Here is a 21,943-nt window from a genome sequence, read left to right on the forward strand (position 1 = left end):
TAACTCCTTAGTATAATCTGAAGTCATGTATTATGATACCCCAGCATTGCATTTTTGCTCAGGATTGCTTTGGTTATTTGAGGTCTTTTGTGCTTCCGATGAATTTTAGCATTCTTTATCTATTTCTGTGAAGAACGGCATTGAAATTTTGATAGGGATTGCACTGATTCTGTAGATTGTATTCAGTAATGTGGCCATTTTTACCCATTCTCTTGCAGCTTTCAATAGTTCTTCTTTGTTTTGTACTCTTGTCATTTTAACTATAATATGACATGGAGAGGTATTTTTCTGGTCATGTCTATTTGGGGAGCTGAGTGTACCCTACACTTGGGTATCCGTATCTTTTCCTAGATTTGAAGAATTTTCTGCTATAGGTTTTTTATGCCTTTAGTCTCTACACCACAGATTTGAAGGTTTGGTCACTTAATTGTGTCCCAGAGGTTTTCAATATGTAGTAATGATTACTTCATTTTCTTTATTGCTATCTGATTATAAAAATTTCTTGTCTACAATTCCCGATATTCTTTATTGTGCCTAATCTAGTCTATTGGTGATGTTTTTTTTGCCTTGTTTTTTGTTTCTGGCAGAACTGGGATTTGAACTCAGGGCCTCAAACTTGCTAGAGTTCTATCACTTGAGCCACACTCCTAGACTTTTTTGCTAGTTATTTTTCGGACAAGGTCTTGCATTTTTGCTTAAAATCAGCATCAGACTGTGACCCTCCTACCTCCACATCCCACATAGTTGGGATTTTAAGCATAAGCTACCATGCCTAGCTTGTTCTTTGAGATAAGGCCTTGCTAACTATTTTTTTTTTTTTTGCCTAGGCTGACCTCAAACTGCAACCCTCCCATCTCTGCCTCCCATGTAGCTGGGGTTATAGATATATACTACCATGCCCCTATCCTCCTTGGGTTTTTTACTTATTGATTTCCTTTTTTTCTCTCCACAATCTCTAAGTCCTTGCTGAATTTTTCATCCAACTCTTCAGTTTACTTCTTTACTTCATCTATTTATTGGAATCCTCCTTGAGGTCACTGATCATTTTTTAAACTATACTTTTGAATTCCTTGTCATTTTATCCATTTCAATATCTTTGGATTCAGTTACTGAATAGTTACGAACTTTTGAAGGAGTCATGATGCCTTGCACTTTCATTTTACTTATATTTCTATGTCGCAATTTTATATCTGTTAGGATGGATATGTCTTCTGGTTTTATATAGGAGTCTTCATAGTTATCAGCCTTCTCTTGTGGGCTCAATCCCCAGTACTGAGAAAGGAGAAAACAAACCGCCATAACACCACCAAAACAAACCAGATCTAGACATATGACATAAATCATTTGACAACTGCCACACCACTAATAACATAACCAAGAAAGTTGTAAAAAATAATGTAGAATATACTATGCAGTTAAAAATAAATTGGGGTAAGAGTAATAATAAGAAAAGAATGAAATAAAGGAGAAGGTAGGGAAATGAAACAAGAAAGAAGCATGGTTAAATAAAAGAAAAAGAGGAAGAAAAAAAGGAATGTGAGAAAAAGAAAAAGAGCAGGAGGGAAGAGTATCTCATTACAAACTAAAGGAAAAAATACATAAATACAATTAGATCAAGGCAAAAAGAGGAATAAAAACAAAAAATTTTAAAACTTTAAAATATGTAAAAATAATACTAAAATATAGTTGTTGCATTTTTCTTAAAGGCAAAGAATTGGAGAAGCTTCTTTCTAGGTCCTTTAATATTAGAACCCACCAGAGAGATGGAGGGGGAGTGATTAGTGGGTATACAAAGTCTACTTTATAGTTCCCAAGTGTGTAAGAGTGTGTGGAAAGGAAAAAGATCTGCACTGGATGGGGAGAATGAAGGGAATCTAGCACTCAGGCTATATACAGCAGTAAACTGTTTGCAGGAGGGAAGGAAGCTGGGGAAGTCCAGCAATGTGACCCACCTGGGCTCAGAGCTCTTAGCCCCACCCAGAGGCAAACCACATGCAGCAGGGGGTAGCTCTTAGTCTAATTAATTCACAGACCATGAGATTGTCTTGTTACCACAGAAGTCAGGGCCACAGGTTACCAGGCCTCCACAGCTAAACTCCCTGCTGTCTGAACTTCATAGCAGGTCCATATTTGATACTCACCCTTCTCCATGACTGCCTCTCATGGCTGTCTTCCACCCAGACACTGTAAAAGGTATCCCCTTGCTCCCTAACTAGGTTCCTAGAAGAAGAATTCTTTTAAAAATGTGTGAACTGCCCAAAGCAATCTACAGATTCAATGTGATCCCTATCAAAGTTCCAATAAGATTTTTCACAGAACTGGAAAAAAACAATTATAAAACTCATATTGAACCACAAAAGAAGATAGCTAAAGCAGTCTTGAGCAAGAATAAAGCTAGCTGCATCACATCTCTTGATTTTCAAACATATGCTACAGCATAAACACAGGTAGTAAATCCGTAAGAAGTAAATCCACAAAGAAACAGTCAACTAATTTGGTTTGACCATAGTACCAAGACTCTAATAAATGGTGATGAGAATTTGGATATCCACATGCACAAGAATGAAACTGGATCCTGATCTTACATGACACACAGAAATCAATTCAAAATGGATTAAAGGGACTGGGGACATGGCACAAATGGTAGAGCACTAGCTTAGCAACCACAAGACCCTTAGTTCAATCACCAGTACTGCTCAAAAAAAAGGAGTAAAGGCTTAAATGTTACAACCTAAAAACCATAAGACCTCCAGAGGACAACACGGGGTAAACTACTTCTCAACATGGTATTGACAATGATTTAGTCTCTATCTTAATATTTAATTTCAAGACATATACTCAGATACAGATATACATTTAAGAGAATGTGCCAGAAATTATTTGGAGCCATGAAGAGATCCCAGATATTCACAAGGCTGTTATGTTCTGTTTTAAGATCACTCAAGGTTCTAAAACTACTCAAGAAAATGTGAAAATGAAAGCCAGACTATGGCAGTAAATAAACTTTCAATAAATTCCTGCCCCCATCATTTGTGGCTCATCTGGTCTTCTGATAAAAGCATCACCCTCACTATACTCAACATAAAACCTCAAAAATGATCATCATACCTACTACTGGTCATAGTCCTTATTCAATAGTTCTGGCCATCAACCTCTAAGGTTTCAAATAAAGACACTAAATTAAGAAAAAGAAGGTCTTTATCATAAGTGGCTCATAAGGTATAGCAATGTAAATTGATTATTTGTGGTTAATAAGTATGGTTGCATATGACATTAATTCAACAAGCTAACTTAAGAGTTCTCAAAATAAAAAATGACCTAAAATCTGCTACACTAATTTATGTACAACTCTCAAACTAATGAAAGATCACACGTACAATCAGTATGAAGTCATATGCTTATTTCTTGTTTTGTCTGATTTATACACCCTACTTTTTCAACTTAAACAGTTATAAGATACAACAAAAAAATCAGTCCCCACACCACTCATAAATGTTCTCTTTAAGTTGAATGTACTTACACTATTCTTGAAATTTTAATTTGTGATGTAATCTTTTTACCCATCTCGTGCTCAAAGAATAAGAAGAAATGTGGATATATTTTCTTTTCTGTGTATGAAAGAAACAGGACTAGTACTTTCCTATTTGAAATTTGGTTACTTGCTACTCAAAATACAGAATCAAAGTAGATTCCAATAATTCAATATGCCTCATTATCTTAGCTTTCACTATCCATACTCAAAACTCAAACAGCAAAAAATATTACATACATTTCACTAGTATCTTCCAGTCTCATCACACCAGAAAAGCTTTCCTCATCATGTAGTTCAGGGAAGGGCTATCTACACAGTGTGTGACATATGTAACCTTACCTGATTGCTCTCCACTGCTCCAGAGTGAAGACGGCAACACTCTATTCCATTCCTCTGTTAGTTGTCCCTAAGGCACATACTCCAGCACATCTGGAAGTACATTGTCTGACCCTTACTTACATGACAGGCATATATCCCAATTTTTAGTTCCATTAAATAATTAGCTATATCACCAAAAGAAACCTAAAGCTCATAAGTATAAAAAGTCCACCTATAAATTCTTCCTTCATCAATAAAGCAAAGAATGTGGGAATGCATATTTCAAGTAGATCCATAATTTAAAACCTTCAAAACCTTGATCTCATCACACTGTCTCCCACCCACAGAGCTTAGAGAATCTCTGGCAAAGTTAATAGATAACGAAGTGTAGAAACTTCTTTAAAATGCAGGACTGTGGCTCACACCTGTAATCCTAGCTACTTGAGAGGCTGAGATCAGGAGGATAGTGATTCAACTCCAGCCCAAGCAAATAGTTCTTGAGACCGCCCCTCAACCCGGTCTCCAAAATAACCAAAGCAAAATGGATGGGAAGTGTGGTTCAAGTCATACACAGCCCGTTTTGCAAGCAAGAAGCCCTGAGTTCAAACCCCAATCCCACCAAAGACAAAAAAAAGGACTATGAACTGCTTATTACTGGTGGCCATGAGACTATGCAAGATAAGTATCATGGCTTTCTCAGAGAAAGCACAAATTTGATGGGCATTCTAGGTCTTGATCCTTAGTATTTGCTCATCAGCATGAATCTTCAGACAGACCCCATCTAAATCACTACCCTAAGATAGATGTTAAATAATTAGAAAAGAAAGAAAAATGGTAAAACAAAAGAGAATAAAAGTAGTAGCAACTGTTTAAAAAAAAAACAGCAAGGGAAACAGATGAATAAGTATAACCCATCTAACTTTGGATGGATTAGTAGCAGCAAAGAAACACAATAATTCAGTTCCTAGAATTCTTTGTCACAAGTGGATCACAAGGTTAAAGGAGAGTCACACAAAATGTAAACAGCACACTGTCAGATTAGACTAGAATTTTATTAGGCAAAATAATAGTGGTTTCTATTGTTCTACCCTAAATTCAAAATAATATCTTAATAGACAAAATACTGTATTGTTGATTTTAAAGGCCACGATAAAGCTTGTGCCTCAGACAAGGACATTAGAATTATTTGGCACACATTTGTAGTTACTCAACACAAAGTTGAACAATTCAAACTCCTACAGTTCCTAATGTATTGATATTCTATGAAAATCCAATTATTCTTCAGTGTTTACCACCTAAAACTGTAATGTATCCTTATGCATTCAAAGATAAAATACAGTGGCTTTATTCATATGGCATTAATAATAGGAAGTGAGAGTTTATATATGACAGCAAGGAAACTGATTTGTAGAGCTAATACCAAAAATGTTCTTTTGGCAACAATAGTTTATTAAAAAAATCAAAAGATATGTATATAAATTCAAAAGGAAAATACAACATATACAAAATATTTATTTTTGTGATTTAATTCTACTAAAGAAATCAAATAAACTTCTAATTACTTAAAATAGAATTAGTGATAACTTTTTATATATTCTATCTAGAGATCAAGGAAATAAATAATTATATCAATAAGAATGTCCTTATCATACCACTAATCAAAAATTCTATTAAACTGTCTCTTTCCACAAATATCTTTCCCACTAGACAGTAATCTTTAATAACTAAGTGAAAGAGCTGGCAGAGGGAATCAAGTGGCAGAGCACCTGCTTAGCAAGCATGGGGCCCTGAGTTCAAACCCCAGTACCACCAAAACTAAAATATAAAAAAAAAAAAAAACCTAAGTGCAGAGCTGTCACTTTAACTTTTAGTAGTGTCTGACAGATGATATTTAATTGATACTCTTTAAATGAGTAAATGTAGTTTAGATATCTTCTTAAATTATAGCCATACATACCCCAATCTCACAGCCTGGCTTATTTGCAACATTTGACATCCCCTAGGCACTCAAGCCTAAAAGTCACAAGTTTCCTCTAGAAATCCATTAAGAAGGTCCTAGAATTTTTATTGGCTTTTTTTAACCTGACTTTTACACATTATTTTCTTTGGTATCTTCTATCTTTTTTTGTCTCACAGTGAAGATGTAAAGTAGACCTGATTTTGAAAAAGAAATCAATAAGATGTTCAGAGCTGAGATACTAAGAGCCAAGGTAGAGGATTTGGATGTTAAAGACACAGAGGAATTACTGGATTTGAGTGACACTGCAAAAGAGAAAGTGACTGAACTTGGGAATTGATTTTCTGTTCAAAAATAAACGAAAAGGTATCAAAGATTATCCTCAAGATATGAAATTTAGTGAAAAGAACATGGCATGTCTGTGGTAGTGAGAAAGTCAGGTAGTAAAACAACTCAAAGAAAAATCCAGTAAGTCCTATACACAATATGGTGAGTTGAAGGGTACTCCAAGACATGAATTAGAAATGTCACAGGCAATGGATACAGGAACATATATAAAAGAAAAAGTGCACAAAAATGGCTCTCAGACTTCATGAACACAAAACAATACAAATGCAAGTGAAAACTATTTCAGGGGTATCTTTTACTTAACCTTTTAGATGGGTAAAAACAACAGAAGTTTAAAAATGTGTTGTCCAAGGTATAGGGGAAACAGGAGCCCTCTTATATTGATAGCAAAAGTATAAATTGGTTCAACTTCTTAAATTGGTAATTTGGTAGTATCTGTCACAATTACAATTGTATTACATATCTTTTGATCCTGTGCATAAGCTACATATTGCTGGATAATATTGCTGAATAAAAAATTACCCCAAAATTTAGCAGCTTAAACAACAAATACTGAGAAATGGATTTCGAGCATGGTAGTGTGAAAACCTCCACAAATTCACTCCCCCAATGAAACTGGTAAAAACCATAAAACACACACACAAAAAAAGTCACCTAACACCTATGGAAATGGTCCCAAGGGCAAACAGCAAGTGAAGAAAAAGCCCTGCTATTTAAGAAAATATTATGAAATTCAGTGAGAAAGTAAAGTGTCTGTGGCTTGTGAACCAAGACAGCTCCCTCTCTGAGCTCTTCCATCTCAGGAGGGGTGGACACTCAAGACAGCCAAAACCAAAAACACAATGCTTCTTCCCCCCTACCCCCAGATCCCAGTTGGAGGAAAAAAGAGTACCAATAGTTCTCATCCTGCTCCAACTGACTTTCATTGAAGCCAAGTCTAACTTAAGTACAGTTGTAACAAGTACTTAAAAGCTGCTTTTGCTGAGAAGCACTGACTCCTTACTTGGGTCCATGAACTAACTAAAGGCAGGAAGCAGTTAGATGATTGTGATGCCCCTTTTCCATAGAAGTGGAAGAAAGAAACTGACAGTGGGGAAAATGTAACTGGGACTATAAAAGAGAAAAACTTTTGTTGTAGCCAGCTTGCATGCTGGCCAGTTTACTCTGCTTATTAATCAAACTGACATTTTCCCACCTTTTGTCTACATGCTGAAGAGTCCAAGGTTAGCACCCTTTACTCTTCAATTAAACCAGGCAATCTCCTACCTCTTATCTCTCTCTGACCACCAGAGAAATAAACCCATCAGCCAAAACATACAGCTTTGAAATATAGTACCAAGTAAACCTGGAGAACCAAGGGCAGCACCTATCCTGGGACTTGCATTTTATTATGTACTCAATCTGAGCACATCTCTTTAAAAAGTGAATGTTTTCTCTCAAAAGTGGGATGACAGAGCTTTGAGAGGTTTATTCCCACTATCTTCCTCTTTGTCTGATGAAGAATAAATCTTATTTCCTTTTCCTCTAAGCTCTGCTCTCCTAATTTGTGGTTTGACATTGAATCCAAATGACTGGCTTTCTGGTAACAGTGGAGACTCCATTCTTCTGCCCATCCCTAACTTATGGAATAAAGTCTCTACTTTGGGTGTAGAACATTGAGACCCAAATGCCTTTGCTCCAGCTTGTGACACAATGGCTCCATAACAGAAGAGGCAAGCCAAAGACATTGGATTGCTGCTCCCCCTCCCATGGAGCAATTAGCTCTTAAAAGTGATAATCATTCCCATGATGATTATCCACCCCTATCCTGCCAGCTCCAGAGGCCTGGCTGACAGAAGCAGTATGAGACACAAATAAGTTCTAATTTCTACCCAAGGAAATTGACTTCATTTTATAACACAGTGTAGAGAAGTTAAAGCTTATTAAGCTTAGAAGCACTCTAGAATAATGGAGGTTGTGGTTAAAGGCAATTGGCAAGAGTCAAGATATAGGCTAAACAGTAAGCCTGCTAGTCTAGTTCATAGAAGACAGCTGGGAGGACCCCTTCAAGGTTTGGAAAAACAAATGCTAATTCAGAAACTTCAAAAGAGCCACGAACTGGATGGATTGGTTTGTACACCAATTTATGCCCTAAGGCACTGTTGAAACAATTGAGTAAAGAGCATTTGGTGATTAGCAGAATTTAACAGCTGGATGCAATCAAGGACAGAGACAAAGAGAACCCTCCAAAAGTATAGTCATGCCACTGAGACACACCTGGAGGTCCCACCTTCCTTAAGAGTATTTGGAAGGGTGGGGTGGGGGAGGGAAACAGGATGACTAAGCCTTGTTAAAGTTTATTAAAGAACGTTAATTCCAGGTTAAATCCTTTTGCAAGCACAGCTTAATTTTTTGGCTGAAGCTGTCAGGTCAGGAAACTGGCTTAATTGACAGCTATCAGATCCTTCCTCCTGCCAGCCATAACAGTACCTATCAGGAAGTAGAACCAGAGGACTCTCTTAGGTCAGACAGAGACAGAGCAGGTAAATGAACTGTTATTGCTACCTCCCTGGTTCCCGAGTCCAGCAGGGCTGTGAACAATATTGCTGCTGCTCCAGAAGGTCCAGGAGTTGCAGGAACAGCAACTTCTGACCCGCTACTTTCAAGGAGACTTCAGGGGGCTGTAAATCAAGTGGCCACTTCTCAATTTCTTGAGCTGTGGTCCTGACAGCCAGGGCTATTTTAAATATTGCATGGCTGCCAGGGAAGACACCATCCAGAAGCCTGAACCTGCAAGATGCAGCCCTGCAAACCAGCAGTGGATGCCTGAAGGACATTTGCTCCAGTTGCAGGAACCACTGCAACTGTCATGACCACTCAAAGTTCAAGCTAGAAGCACTCCAACTGACTGCTTCTGGAGACTTCACTTCTGCCATGACAATTTCAGATGACCCTTACATGACCATGTTTATAGCCCTCAAGATGATCCCATCCACAGCTGCCCCAAATTTCTTAGTCTGATCTGGCAGAGTGTCTCCCTAGCCCATGTTAGATAGTGTTCATGCATGACTGACTATATAAACAGCTCTCTCACTCTCCTGCAGGCAATCTGTAAAACCTCCCTTTGGGCACTGCCACACACCCATGCAGCCTAGGCCTCAAAAAAGCCTCATCTGAGTATTTTATTGTCTACTACTTGTGGTCTTTACCATGCTGAGCTGGTAACAGGAAAGTAAGTAAAGAATGGACTTCAGGAGGTTCCAAAAGAAGATAATTAGCCAAGGATCCTGGAAGTATTCCCCCCTTGCCTGCTTACTAAAACAATGGAAAGACCTTGATCCAGAAAGTCTTGAATGAAAGTGACTCAAGTTTTAAAAACTGCACCCAGACCTGGCCACAATATCCTCTGGGAGATGGGGAAGAATGGCCAGTAAGAGGTAGGATTAATTATAATACAATTCTTCAATTAGATATGTTCTGTAAAAAGGAGAAAAAGTGGACTGAAGTTCCATATATTCAACTTTTCTTTTTCCTAAGAGACCACCCAAAATGGCTGAGCAATTGCAGGCTAGATACCCAGACCATGTTGAACCTTTACAGAAAGCCCCCAAACTCCCTTGAGGAACCAACCTAAAAAAACCATCTAATAACCAAGGGTCCCCAACAGTGCTATCCCCTCCAGTTAATTCCTGGAGGGGATAGGGCTCACATTCCTTTTAGATAAAGTAAACTTAAAGAAATAAAAAAAGATTTAGGAAATTACACAGAAAACCCAGATCAGTATAACCAGACCTTCAGAGAAGTCAGACAAAACTTTAAACTGATGTAATGCTATTGTTATTTCAGACTCTCACTTCCCTTGAGAAACAGTGAGTACTAGATTAGACAGCCAAAGCTGGGGACAATTATCACTTAGATAAATGTGGCCCTACAAGCCTATCTGAGATCAGGCCCTTAGAGAAGGAGGAGAGGGAGGGGGAAGAAAAACAGAGATAATAAACACCTAAAAGGGAATTCCAATTCCCAATTCCCACAGGAGATCAGGCATTGCCTAGGTATGATCCTAAGTGGGACCCTGAAAATAACAAGGATGAATGGACCCATAACCACTTCATCCACTGCATTCTTGAGGGTCTAAGGAGAGACAAGATAAAATCCCTTAATTATTCCCAAGTCAGCTGTACAGCAAGTACCTTTAGAAACCCAGTAGCTTTTCTATAGAGACTTAAGGATGCTTTGCAAAAGAATACCAACATTGTACAGGAGTCACAGGAGGAGGAGATCATCCTAAGAAATAAATTTCTAACACAGTCAGCACCAGATATTCATAGAAAGCTTCAAAATCTTCGAAAGTTGAAGGAAGCAGAAATCTAGCCCAATTGGTCCATGTAGCCACATCCATATTCTATAATAGGGACTTAAAAAAAGAAAAGAAGGACCCAGAGATGGAAAAGAGAAACAATAAATGGCAGGAGGTTCTAATCACAGTGCTCAGAGAGGTTCCCCTGGGGCAGAGTCCAACCCCGAAGACATATTTTCAATATGGACAGGCAGGCCATTTTAGGAGGGAGTGCCCCCAGAAGAAGCCACCTCTGGGACCCTGCCCTATTTGCCAGAGAAATCATTGGAAGGTACACTGTCCTTGGTTCCCAGAGGAACCAAGGCCAGAGCCTCCCACCAATGACAGGTCCCCGGGCCTCCCATCCAAGCCCCTGTGACCACTGTAAAAGCAGAAGAGCCCCAGGTGATACTAGCTATTGAAAAGCACAAAATCAGGCTCCTTATTGATACTGGAGACAGCATTTCATCTATTCCTTTCTCTCCCAGACCCAGGTCCTCCAAGAAAATTACTGTTTGGGGTATATCAGGCCAGTCCCTAGAGGGTTGTTTCACTCAGCCTCTAGCCTGGTCCTGGGGAGATTTCCACTTCTGTCACTCCTTTTTAATTGTTCCAGAAACCTCTACTCCTCTGCTAGGGCAAGACCTTCTATCTAAATTAGGGGTACAGCTCCTTTTACCCCCAGGAGAGTACTTTTGCTTGTCCCTGATAGAGGAACAAGTAGACCCCACAGTGTGGACAGATGGACATACTGTGGGACAGGCACAAACAGTGGTCCCAGTACTAATTCATCTCAAGAACCCCTCTTAGTTTCCCCATCAAAAATAATATTCTTTAAGACCAGAAGTTAAGGAGAGACTAATTCCCATAATCAAAGACTTAAAGAGACAGGAACTGCTAATAGAATGCTCCAGCCCACATAATACTCCTATTCTCAGTGTCAGGAAGGGACCTAACAAATGGAGACTAGCCCAAGATTCCACCTGATAAATGAAGCAGTAGTGCCTCTCCACTCTGTAGTTCTAAATCCCTGTATGTTTGTAGCCCAAATGCCCCCAGGTACTGCTTAATATTCTGTCCTGGACTTAAAGGATGCCTTCTTTTGCATTTCCTTACATCCTAAAAGTCAACCTATCTTCGCCTTTAAGGACCCCACACAAAAGGCTGGACAGGTTACCTGGGAGTATCCTTCCCCAGGGATTCAGAGACAGCCCCCATCTCTTTGGGTTGGCTCTAACCCAAGACTCAGCAGAGTGGCAATACTTCCAATCTACTCTGCTACCATATGTAGATGACCTCCTCCTCTGTGGACCAACTGAACCTGTTATTTCACGAGCCACTGAATCCTTACTAAACTTTTTTTTTTCTTACTAAACTTCTTAACAGATAGAGGTTATAAAATCTCTGAAGAAAAAGCCCAGTTGTGTCAGTTACAACATATTTAGGTCTTGCTCTGGAGAAAGAAATGAGGGCTATAGGAGAAGACAGAATCTGTCTGATCCTGAAGTTTCCTCTACCTAAGACTCTTAAACAATTGAGGGCCTTTTGCGGGGGTGAGAAGATACTGTAAAACTTGGATCCTGGGACATGCAGACCTAGCCAGGCCCTTATATCAGATCCTCAAGGAAGCACAGAAGGATCCCCAGTCATTTGTTGAATGGGATGACAAGTCAAAAAAAAAAAAAATGTATTCCATCACTTAAGAAAAGCCCTTATGACAACTCCAGCTCTGGGTCTCCCAGTACAGGACAAGTTTCAATTATATGTCTATGAAAAGGGAGAACTGGCCCTGGGAGTGGTGAATCAGCTCTGGGGCATCACTCCCCAGACAGTGGGCTACTTAAGTAAAGAATTAGATCAGGTAGCCAAGGGATGTCCAGGATGTCTTCAAGCAGTTGCTACAGTTAGCCTTCTAGTGCCTGAAGCTCAAAAAAAACTTGTCCTAAATCGGCCCCCAACAGTTTACACCCCACACGACCCAGGGAAAATTTTAAACTCAAAAGAGAGGTTACTCTAATAGTTTTAGGGATAAGAGCATTGATAGAGCCCTAGCTAGAAGAAGCTATGGGGTGACTGCCAATCATGTAACTACAAAAAACCTAACCAAAGTAGTAGAGGGCACCTCAGACCAGGTAGGCCTTGGCATTAAGGACATGCAAAGGTCTTTGTCATTCCTTGCCTGTACGATCATGGACCACCGCCTGGCCCTAGGTTTTCTTTCGGCTAAACAAGGAGGGGTATGTGCCACCACCAATACTTCCTGTTGCACATATATAAACACTCAGGCATTGTAGAGGAACATGCAGACTACAATCTCCAACAGGCTAAGTGGCTCTCAGAACAGTCCCTTGAAACTCAGGTTATCTACAGAGGTATGGAACCAAATAAAATCCTGGCTCCCCTCCAGGACATGGTTCCTACCCTTTCTGGAGCCTATAGTTGCCATTATTCTCTTACTTGTGTTTGGGCCTTGCATTTCAAACTTAACTTGTCAAGTTTGTTTCCTCTCACCTAGAATCCATCAATCTACAGATGCCCCTGGTGGAAAATGGTCAGCCCTGATGCTGCAGGCCCCTTCATCTTCATCACCCTGTCAGCAGGAAGCACACACTGAATAAACTTCATTGTCCCTATCCCTAACAGCACTTAGGGCAATCACTGAAAGGGGTGACTTGAAGGACTGACTGCAGGAGGTCCCAAAAGGTGATAATTAGCCTTTTGGCTAAGGAGAAGTGTCTCCTTCCCAGGAAATGTCTGTTTGCACATGAGAGACATCTCTGCTCTCAGGCAATACAAAAAAGGCTATAAAACCCTATTTCCAACCTGACCCATGGGACCACCGGTTTCCAGATCCCGCTGCATGCCCCCATGCAGCCTTTCTCTTCTTTTCTCTACAAAAAAAATCTTTCTGACCTCTGCTGCTCTAGTGCACCTCTGCTTTTGATCTCAGAGCAAACCAAGAACCCTAACATCTGAAAATTCCTGCTTCTCATCTGTGTGTCATAAGGGTGTTTAAAAGCTGCTTTCACTGAGGAGTAAGAACACCTTACTGGGCCCGCAAATTAACTAAAGGCAGGAAACAGATGACAGTAATACCCTTTTTCCAGAGAAATGGAAGGAATAAATTGACAGTGGGGAAAACGTAACTGGAAATACAAAAGAAAAACTTCTGGTGTAGCCAGCTTGCATACTGGCCAAGTTGCTATGCTCATTACTAAAACTGACATGTTCCTCCTTTGTTTCTCTTTCTATATGCTGGAGAGACCAAGGTTTACACTCTATAGTCTCCAATTAAACCAGTAAATCTCCCCTTCTCTCTGACCACCAAGGAATAAACCTGTCAACCAAGACACAGCTTCAGAAATGCCACAGCAGTAAATCCAGAGAGCCAAGGTCAGCACCTATTGTGGGACATGAGTTTTGTCATGTACTCAAACTGAGCCCCTGAATTTTCTCACAGAAGTGGGATGATAGAGCTTTGAGAGGTTGACTCTCCCTGTCCTCCTTAATGAATAATGAACCATATTTCCTTTTCCTCAAAACCCTACTCTCATTATTTGTGAATTGAAATTGAGGCCAGGGGACCAACTTTCTGCTAACAGGAAAAGCAGACATCTCCCAGCCTGCCAGCTCAAGGCACACCTAGCACCAGCAGCTAGAAGGTGGCTGAACAGTTCCAGAAAGCAAGTGGAGGGCAAAGACTGCAGAAAGCTCAGACTGCAAAGGATGGAGAAACACTGATAAGGTGAAAGATGGTGGTGAGCTGAAGACTGCAAGAGGGCTGCAAGCCCCAGAGGCTGGAGGAGTTCCAGAAAGCTACTGTGTGCATCAGCTACCTTGGAGCTGCCCCATGCTCAGAGCTGAAACACTGGTGATGAGCTACTGATACTTAAAGTCCAGAGCTATAATACTAACACAAAGGATCCCCACAACCTTACCTAGGGCCTGCTGAGAATGAGAAATTACACTCTGCCTAATCATGATTTCCACCAGAACAAAACAAAGGAACCCACAGCTAACTAATGACACCTAGATGATTATGTGCCTGCCGAAATCTGCACCTGCCCCAGAATCAACATCACTCTCAACAGAGAGGAAAAAAAGAGACTTCACTAAAATAATCCAGCCAGTCACCAAGCAAACAAATAAGGAAAGATGTAACAAAAACAAGCCCAAGGGTAAGAGTAAGAGAGATCAGTAACTACATTTGCTAGAACATAATATCTAAAGTATCTACATGCTAGATTTATCAGAAGACATAAAAACAGCCATTAAAAATATGTCCACAAAAGTAAAAGAAACCATGGTTAAAGAATAAAGGCACCTGGCACAATGACTCAAGCCTATAAAACTAGCTACTTGGGCAGGGGAGATTGAGAGGATCTCAGCTCAAGATCAGCCTGGGCAAAAAATTTTCAAGTTCCCATCTCAACCAATGACTGGGTCAGGTGGAGGACACCTGTTATTCCCAGCTAATTGGGGAAGCACAAATAGAAAGATTATATTGTAGGCCACACCTGATATAAAGCAAGACCCATCTTAAAAATAATCAAGGCAGCAAGGCACTGGTGACTTACACCTGTAATCCTAACTACCTGAGAGGCTAAGATCAGGAAATTCATGGTTCAAGGTCACCCTGGGCAAAAAGTTAACAAGCCCCATCTCAACCTGTACCTGGGCTCATTGGCAGGCACCTGTCCTCCCAAGGTACACATAGTGGGAGGCTGAGGTCCACATAGGATCTCAGTTATAAGTCAAGCCAGGCAAAAAAAAAAGTTTGTGAGACTCCCATCTCAATAGAAAAATGCTGAGTATGATGGCACACTCTTGTCATCCCAGCAAAGGCAGGAGGCATAAAATAGGAGGAGCTCAGTCTAGGCCAATCTGGACCAAAAAAAAAAAAGACCCTATCTCTAAAACAACCAGAGCAAAAAGGGTAGGAGGCATGGCTCAAGTGGTAGCTGCCTAGCAACCATGAAGCTCTGGTTCAAACCCCAGTACCACCAAAACAATAAAAATTTAAAAATAACCAAAACAAAAATGGCTGATAGAAAGGCTCAAGTGGTACAGTACCTGAGTTCAACTCCTATTAACACCAAAAAAATAATCATAATAAAGGACAGTATGATGGACAATGTCCTAATGGAGACTATCCAAAAAAGACAGAAATCATTAAAAAATCAAGCAAGTGGTCCCAGACAGCAATTTAAATCTACACACACACACACACACACACACACACACACACACAGAGCCAAAAAGCACTGGTAAAAGTTACTATGGAAACATAGTAAAAGCACAGTTTATGTGTATATTTTTCTCCTTTCTTTCCTTAACTAATCTGAAAGGCAAATTCATAAAATATGCAATATAATGATGGGCACACAACATACAGAAAATTAATATACATGTAATATGTTTGCCAATAATTGCACAAAGGAGGTGGGTAGAAGTAAAACTACACTGGTCTAAGAAAAGAACTACAGATATTAAAGCATTAAAAACCACAATGCAGGGGGGAGAAATCACCCAAACATTGTATACACATATGAATAAAATAAAAATTAAAAAAAAGAAAATACAAACAGCAAAAGCAGAGCAACATCCAATCAACTCAAGGCATAGATCCGTGTCTGGGATGGTGTCTGGAGCCCAAGCACCAGGTGGGCATTTTCCCTGGCAACATCTAGAGAAAAGGGCCCTCAGAGACTAGCTAGGTCACTCCCTTGTGTTCCAGAGGTTGGGATTTGAGTCCTATTTAGCCTATTTGCTGGGGTCCTGCAGCTACAGCCCATGGTGCTCCTATCTGGCCCATCTTCCTTGCTCAGGACTTACTTTATGTACAAAACACATTGCTCTCTAGCTTAGAGAAGATACACACAGAGGCTGAAGGCACCTCTTAACTGTGTTGCTCCATCAGATGTCAGTGTGTCCTCTAAATGGGCCCTCTGGAAGGATGCTCGGCCCCACACTAAGCCTGTGGGACTAGATATGGGAAGGTCAAGGGATAAAAGTAGGAAGGCCAGGTCAGGACCCTAACCAAAAGCTTGGTCACAGGGAAGGAGAGAGGAGGCTGGCAGGCAAGGAGAGTGTGATAGCCAAGTCAGGGAGCCCTGACTCTGCAAACTGTGTGTAAGTCTCTGATGTCACACAACTTCTAGAGTGTTTGGTCTCCACCAACCAGGTTAAGGGTCAAACTCAAGTGCGTGTTTCATAGAGAGGGTCTGACAGCCTGAAGGATGTGGGAGGTAGGGAGTCATGGGAGGAGGCTGCTGGGCAGTCAGGCCTGAACCTTGGCAGGAATGGCAGAGAGGAAGAAAAGAACATGCTAGGGAAGAGGATGAGGGAAGGGTAGTGGGTGATTCCTAGGAAGATGGGCATGGTGCCCCCAGTACTAGACTGCAGCACAGGAAAGAAGGCCAGCTTCAGGGCTGTTGATGAATAGGCTGAGTGTGTGCTGCCTTTGAGACACTGAGCTGGGAGAGAGATCCACCCCTACAAGCAAACAGATAGTGGCTGCAGTTCAAGAGGCCTCAGAGATAGGAGAGAAGGCAAAAGGCCTGAAGGGAATGCTGGAGACATCGGAATTTGGTAGGGATCAGAGAAGCAGAATCCCCTGGCAAACCCTAACCCATGAAGGCACCAACTCACATCACAGCAAGATACATCTGAGTGATCTGCTTATTGCTTTCTTAAGGCCCATGATATGCTCCTCGCTCATTTAAAGGGTGCACCTGCTTCTGGACAATTGACTTTTGTGCCTGTGGAGAGACTCCAGCAAGCCTCAGGTAGGAAGATGGAAACTAACATGAGAGGCATCCAGTTTACTGGCCTAAAGAAGGGAGGCCCTGACTCATAGTTCACTCAACTACTTCTTCACCACCTACAGGACCTGGGCTTTGAGGGGACCCTGCTCACCAACATCCTCTATAGGAATGTAGCCTTCCTTTCAATCTGGTAGACCCCATCTCCCATGACCTACTGGGATGCCAGGGACCTCCAAGAAGAAGAGGCATGGGCCCCAGGCTGAGCAGTATGTGACAAGGGCTAGGAGTCTAGGTCCTTGTGTGGTTTGCTTTGTGGACTTAGGCTATCCCTCTCTGAGATCTGATGCCAGCTTCAAGAACAAGTGTGACTGCTAAGGGGAGAACACATATAGGAAGAATAGGGAAAGGTAGGAAACCCAAAATTTGGAAGTGTTTGATGTCCTCACTGCAGAGGAGCTAATACAGTAACCTTAAAGCAACAGAGCTCAATATGGGAAGGTGACCAGGAAGTAGTGAAGAGGTCTGGGAGAGATGAATCAATTCGGGTTGTAATACACTTGTGCATGGAAGCAATGCTAGGAATCTCTCTGTATAGCTATCCTTATCTCAACTAGAAAAAATGCTATGTCTTTCTTATTATTGCTTATGTCTACTCTTCAATAAAATTGGAGAAAAGGGCAGAACAGATTCTGCCTGGAATCAAGAGGTATGGGGGGAGATGGAAGGGGTGGGGGGCAGCAGGGAGAAACGGCCCAACCAATGTATGCACATATGAATGTGCATACACTGAAAAAAAAAACCACAATGCATTATTGTGTTTGTAACACTTATAAATATAATGTGTTTAACAACAAAGCCACCAAAAAAACAGAAAAAGAGAATAGAGCTATATAGCAATAATAGTTCTATACATCATTGGAATTAAGTCTGATAAATCTGAAGCTAATTCTAGTAAGTTAAAATACATATAGTAAATCCTAATGCAGCCACTAAAAATGCAAAAAACATAATGAAAAATATACTAAAATACAGCAGTGGAAAATATTCACATACTGTAAATCAGAGTAGTAAGGAGTAACGGGAAAAGAAAAAGACATGAGACATATAGAGAAAAAGCAGGGAAAGAAAAGGAACCTACATATTACTAGACTGGATCCTCCTATAAACAAATCAACTTTTCCTAAAAGTATGAGACTGTCAGAGAAATATGAAAACTGAGCAGATTTTTAATTAAAATAGAGAATTACAGAAATAAGAAAAAAGAATAATTCGACAATTCTAGGTATGAAAACTCTATCATCATTATGTTAAAAAAAATTCCCCTTACCTTTTAGAGACAGTTGCTCCTTATTCACAAATTCAGAATTTATGAACTTGCCTACACTAAAATTTATCTGTAATACCAATATCTATATATGCAGCACTTTTGCAGTCATTTACAGACACAAAGTAGAAAAAAATTTGAGTCAAACAATACCATGTTCCCAACTGATCTCAAACCAGGTGACACTGCCTTCTTGCTTCAGCTTTCCTACTGAAAACACAGGAATCCTTAAAACTGATCTCAAACCAGGTGACACTGCCTTCTTGCTTCAGCTTTCCTACTGAAAACACAGGAATCCTTACTGTGATCCATTTACTACCACATTTTACACATTTTTGTACTTGTCATTGATGACTTCACTGTTTAAAGGGATCCTGAAGGGTAGTACTGAACTCCTACTGTTCCTAAGTGAAAGAATGCTGTGATGTGCCTTAGGAAGAAAAGAGTGTGATGGATAGCATGATGAGGCCTGAGATTACACTGCTGTTGGTCATGAGTTCAATGTTTCTGAATCAACAATAAAAAGAAACACACATAAAACAAGGTAATATGTCAATCCATTGACAAAATTGTTGTGACCAAAGGCACACAAGAACCTATTCTTTATTTCCTATAGGAGTAATGGTTCACTGTTTGCTAATCGAGTGTTTGCAGCAACTTTATACAATATAATTATGATGAATAGGCAGAAGTGATGGTAATTAGCAATTATCATTATTATAGGTAAATAGCATGATGTCTGGAATTTGCTTCAAAATAATCCACCGAAGGTCAAGGGAATAGAGGAGCTGAGACAATAAAGATGAAACAAAATTAGCAATGAGTTGATAATTGTTTAAGGTGGGTGATTACCAAATATGGGGGGGTTCATTAATGTATTCTATTTGCCTTTGCACCTCATTAAAAACTTTTTGTAACAAAAAACTGAAACACATGCACATAAACATACTGTTGCACTTGTTGATGCTTTCACTGTTTGATAAATATCATAAAAAACAGAAGCCTAGGCTTACAGAGTCAAGTCAAAAGAGAAAACTCATAACCAAAACCTAAAAGCCTATAGTAGAACAGAAAGCTGCTTTTCAAGAAAGAAGCCCCAAAGAGGTGCTAAGTACCCAATTAGTTAAGTACAAAGAACAGAAACTCATAAGAATCAACATGACTAATCAAGGCCCATCTAACCAAAACCTTGGACCTCAAACTCATCCATGTTCACAACATCTACCTGTAGTATTTCCCTAGAGAAAATGCCCAAAGACTGCTTCCAAAACAACTACTTCCCTGCCAAAGGTCTGTACTATGGTTGTTGGGTAAGTAATAAAGTCAGAAAAGACTTTGGGTTTGCTATTGTTTGGATCCGGAATGTCCCCCCAAAAAACATGAATTAAAGGCTTGGTCCCCATTTTGGCAGAATTGGGAAGTGGTGGAAAGATAAGGCTCCACCACCATTAGGTGGAGCCTAAAGGAAGGTTTCAGGTCACTGGGAGAATGTCATCAAGGGGACTGTGGGACACCGGTGTTATAGTTGAGATACCACATGTCTTCCAAAGGCCATATGCTAAAGTCTTGGTCTCTAGTCTATGGTGCTACTGGGAGGCCAGGGAACCTTCAGGAGGTGGGGCCTAATGGAAGGAAATTACATCACTGGGGGCATGCCCATGAAGGGAATACTAGAACTCTCTTCCTCATCATGGTCTTCTCCCACTCCCTCTCACCTTTCTGGCTGCTATGAGGTGAGCAGCTTGGCTCTCCCATGTACTCCGCACCATGATGTTCTGCCTCACAACAGGCCTAAAAGGAACAGAATCATATGACCATGGAATAAAACCTTTCAAACCATAAGCCAAAATAAATCTTGTCTTCTTTACATTGATTTTTCTCAGGTATTTGGTCACAGTAACAGAAGCTAACTAACATAGCCAGTCTCTTCCTCTCTTTGCTTCCCAGACACCATGCAGCTTACTCCATCACACACCTGCCTGCCATGATGTACTTGTCTCACCACAGGCACAAATGCAACAATGCCAATGGACTATATGGACTGAAACTTCCAAAAATGGAAATCTCATGTTTCCTCTTTTTAAATTGATTTATCTCAGGTATTTGTTTCAGTAATGCAAAGCTGACAGCACAGGACCTAACTCATTTACTACAGTGAAGTCTATCCACCATACAACTTTCAGAAAAATCTACTGATAAGTCCCTCTCCAGTCCTTACAAAAATCTCACAGGCAATAAGTCCATTCAGAGAAACCTTCTAATAAACAAGTAACACAAAATGCAAAGCAAACACAAATGAGAAACATATCTATATTAAGCAATATGGATTTTCATACATAAACATGAACTGTCAGTAAAAGTCATCATACATTTAAAGAAAATCATGAGCAGCAAATGCAAAGACTAGAAAGAACAGATAAAGTTACCTGATAGAAAACAAATGACAAAAAACAGGGAAAAATTTAAAAATTGTAATTAGAAAGATTAAAAAGTTATTCAACTAAACAATACTGCTTTTAAAAAGGAAAAATCAAGTAAGTTTTAGAAGTAAAAATTTGATCCCTAAAATTGAAAATTTCAAATTAGTCCATTCAGAATGCTATAATAAAATATTCTCAATTGGGTATAAACAATAAATACTTTATTTCTTATTGCTCTGGAGGCTGACAAGTTCAAGATCAAGGCATCAACAGACAGTGTCTGATGAGGGCATGCTTGTCACATGGCAGAAGGGACAAGAAGCTCTCAAGACTTTTTTTTAAGTCACTAATCCCATATGACACCATCCTCATAATTTAAATCACCTCATAAAGGCCCTACCCCTTAATAATATCACATTGGGTAGCAGGTTCCAAAATACGAGTTTAGGGGTGGGAGATACCAACATCAAAATTACCAGAAAAGTTTATGTTTTAAAAATTCATGGATGCATCCCTAGAGACTCAATAGATTGCAAAAGTCCAAGTGTTCTGTATTTTAATAAAATCTCCAATTATATCTTGTACACAATAAATTTTGAGAATCATGACTATAAAGCAGTAATTTCCAAAAATTTCATTATACATCTTAAACAGTAAAATGCCTTCTGAGTGCCCACCTCCCAACGTATACTTATTTATAAATTATATGCATGTACTTTTATACAAATATATACTGAGTATATAATAAATATGAAAAATTGAAATTGAAAAGTATGAGGAAAATGGCCTACTGGCATTTTAATATTTGCTTCTGATCAACCAGAGGAAAGTAAAAATTAAGAGCAGATTTTTAAAAGTTGAAAAAAATTAACAAATGAAAGGAGTGAAGGATAAAGAAAAAAACACAGAAAAGATAACTGAAGTTCTAAGGTTTCTCTAGAAAGCTTATCGTACTTCAA

At 39.8% G+C, this 21,943-nt stretch overlaps 1 protein-coding gene across 14 annotated transcripts in view; it reads right to left on the minus strand.

Moving 5' to 3' along the window:
- Cntln (centlein) overlaps window positions 1-21,943 on the minus strand; it is a 314,618-nt gene that overhangs the window by 281,721 nt on the left and 10,954 nt on the right. The window contains exon 1 of one of the 14 annotated variants that reach the window (XM_074051759.1): window positions 20,280-20,299. The exons of the other annotated variants lie outside the window; for them this stretch is intronic. The gene's annotated coding sequence lies outside the window, so the exon portion shown is untranslated. Of the gene's footprint in view, window positions 1-20,279; window positions 20,300-21,943 lie in introns of those variants that run through there. 14 annotated transcript variants of the gene reach the window in all.

This window comes from Castor canadensis, chromosome 13 (assembly GCF_047511655.1).
Source record: "Castor canadensis chromosome 13, mCasCan1.hap1v2, whole genome shotgun sequence".
In the NCBI taxonomy this organism is placed as follows: Eukaryota; Metazoa; Chordata; class Mammalia; order Rodentia; family Castoridae; genus Castor; species Castor canadensis.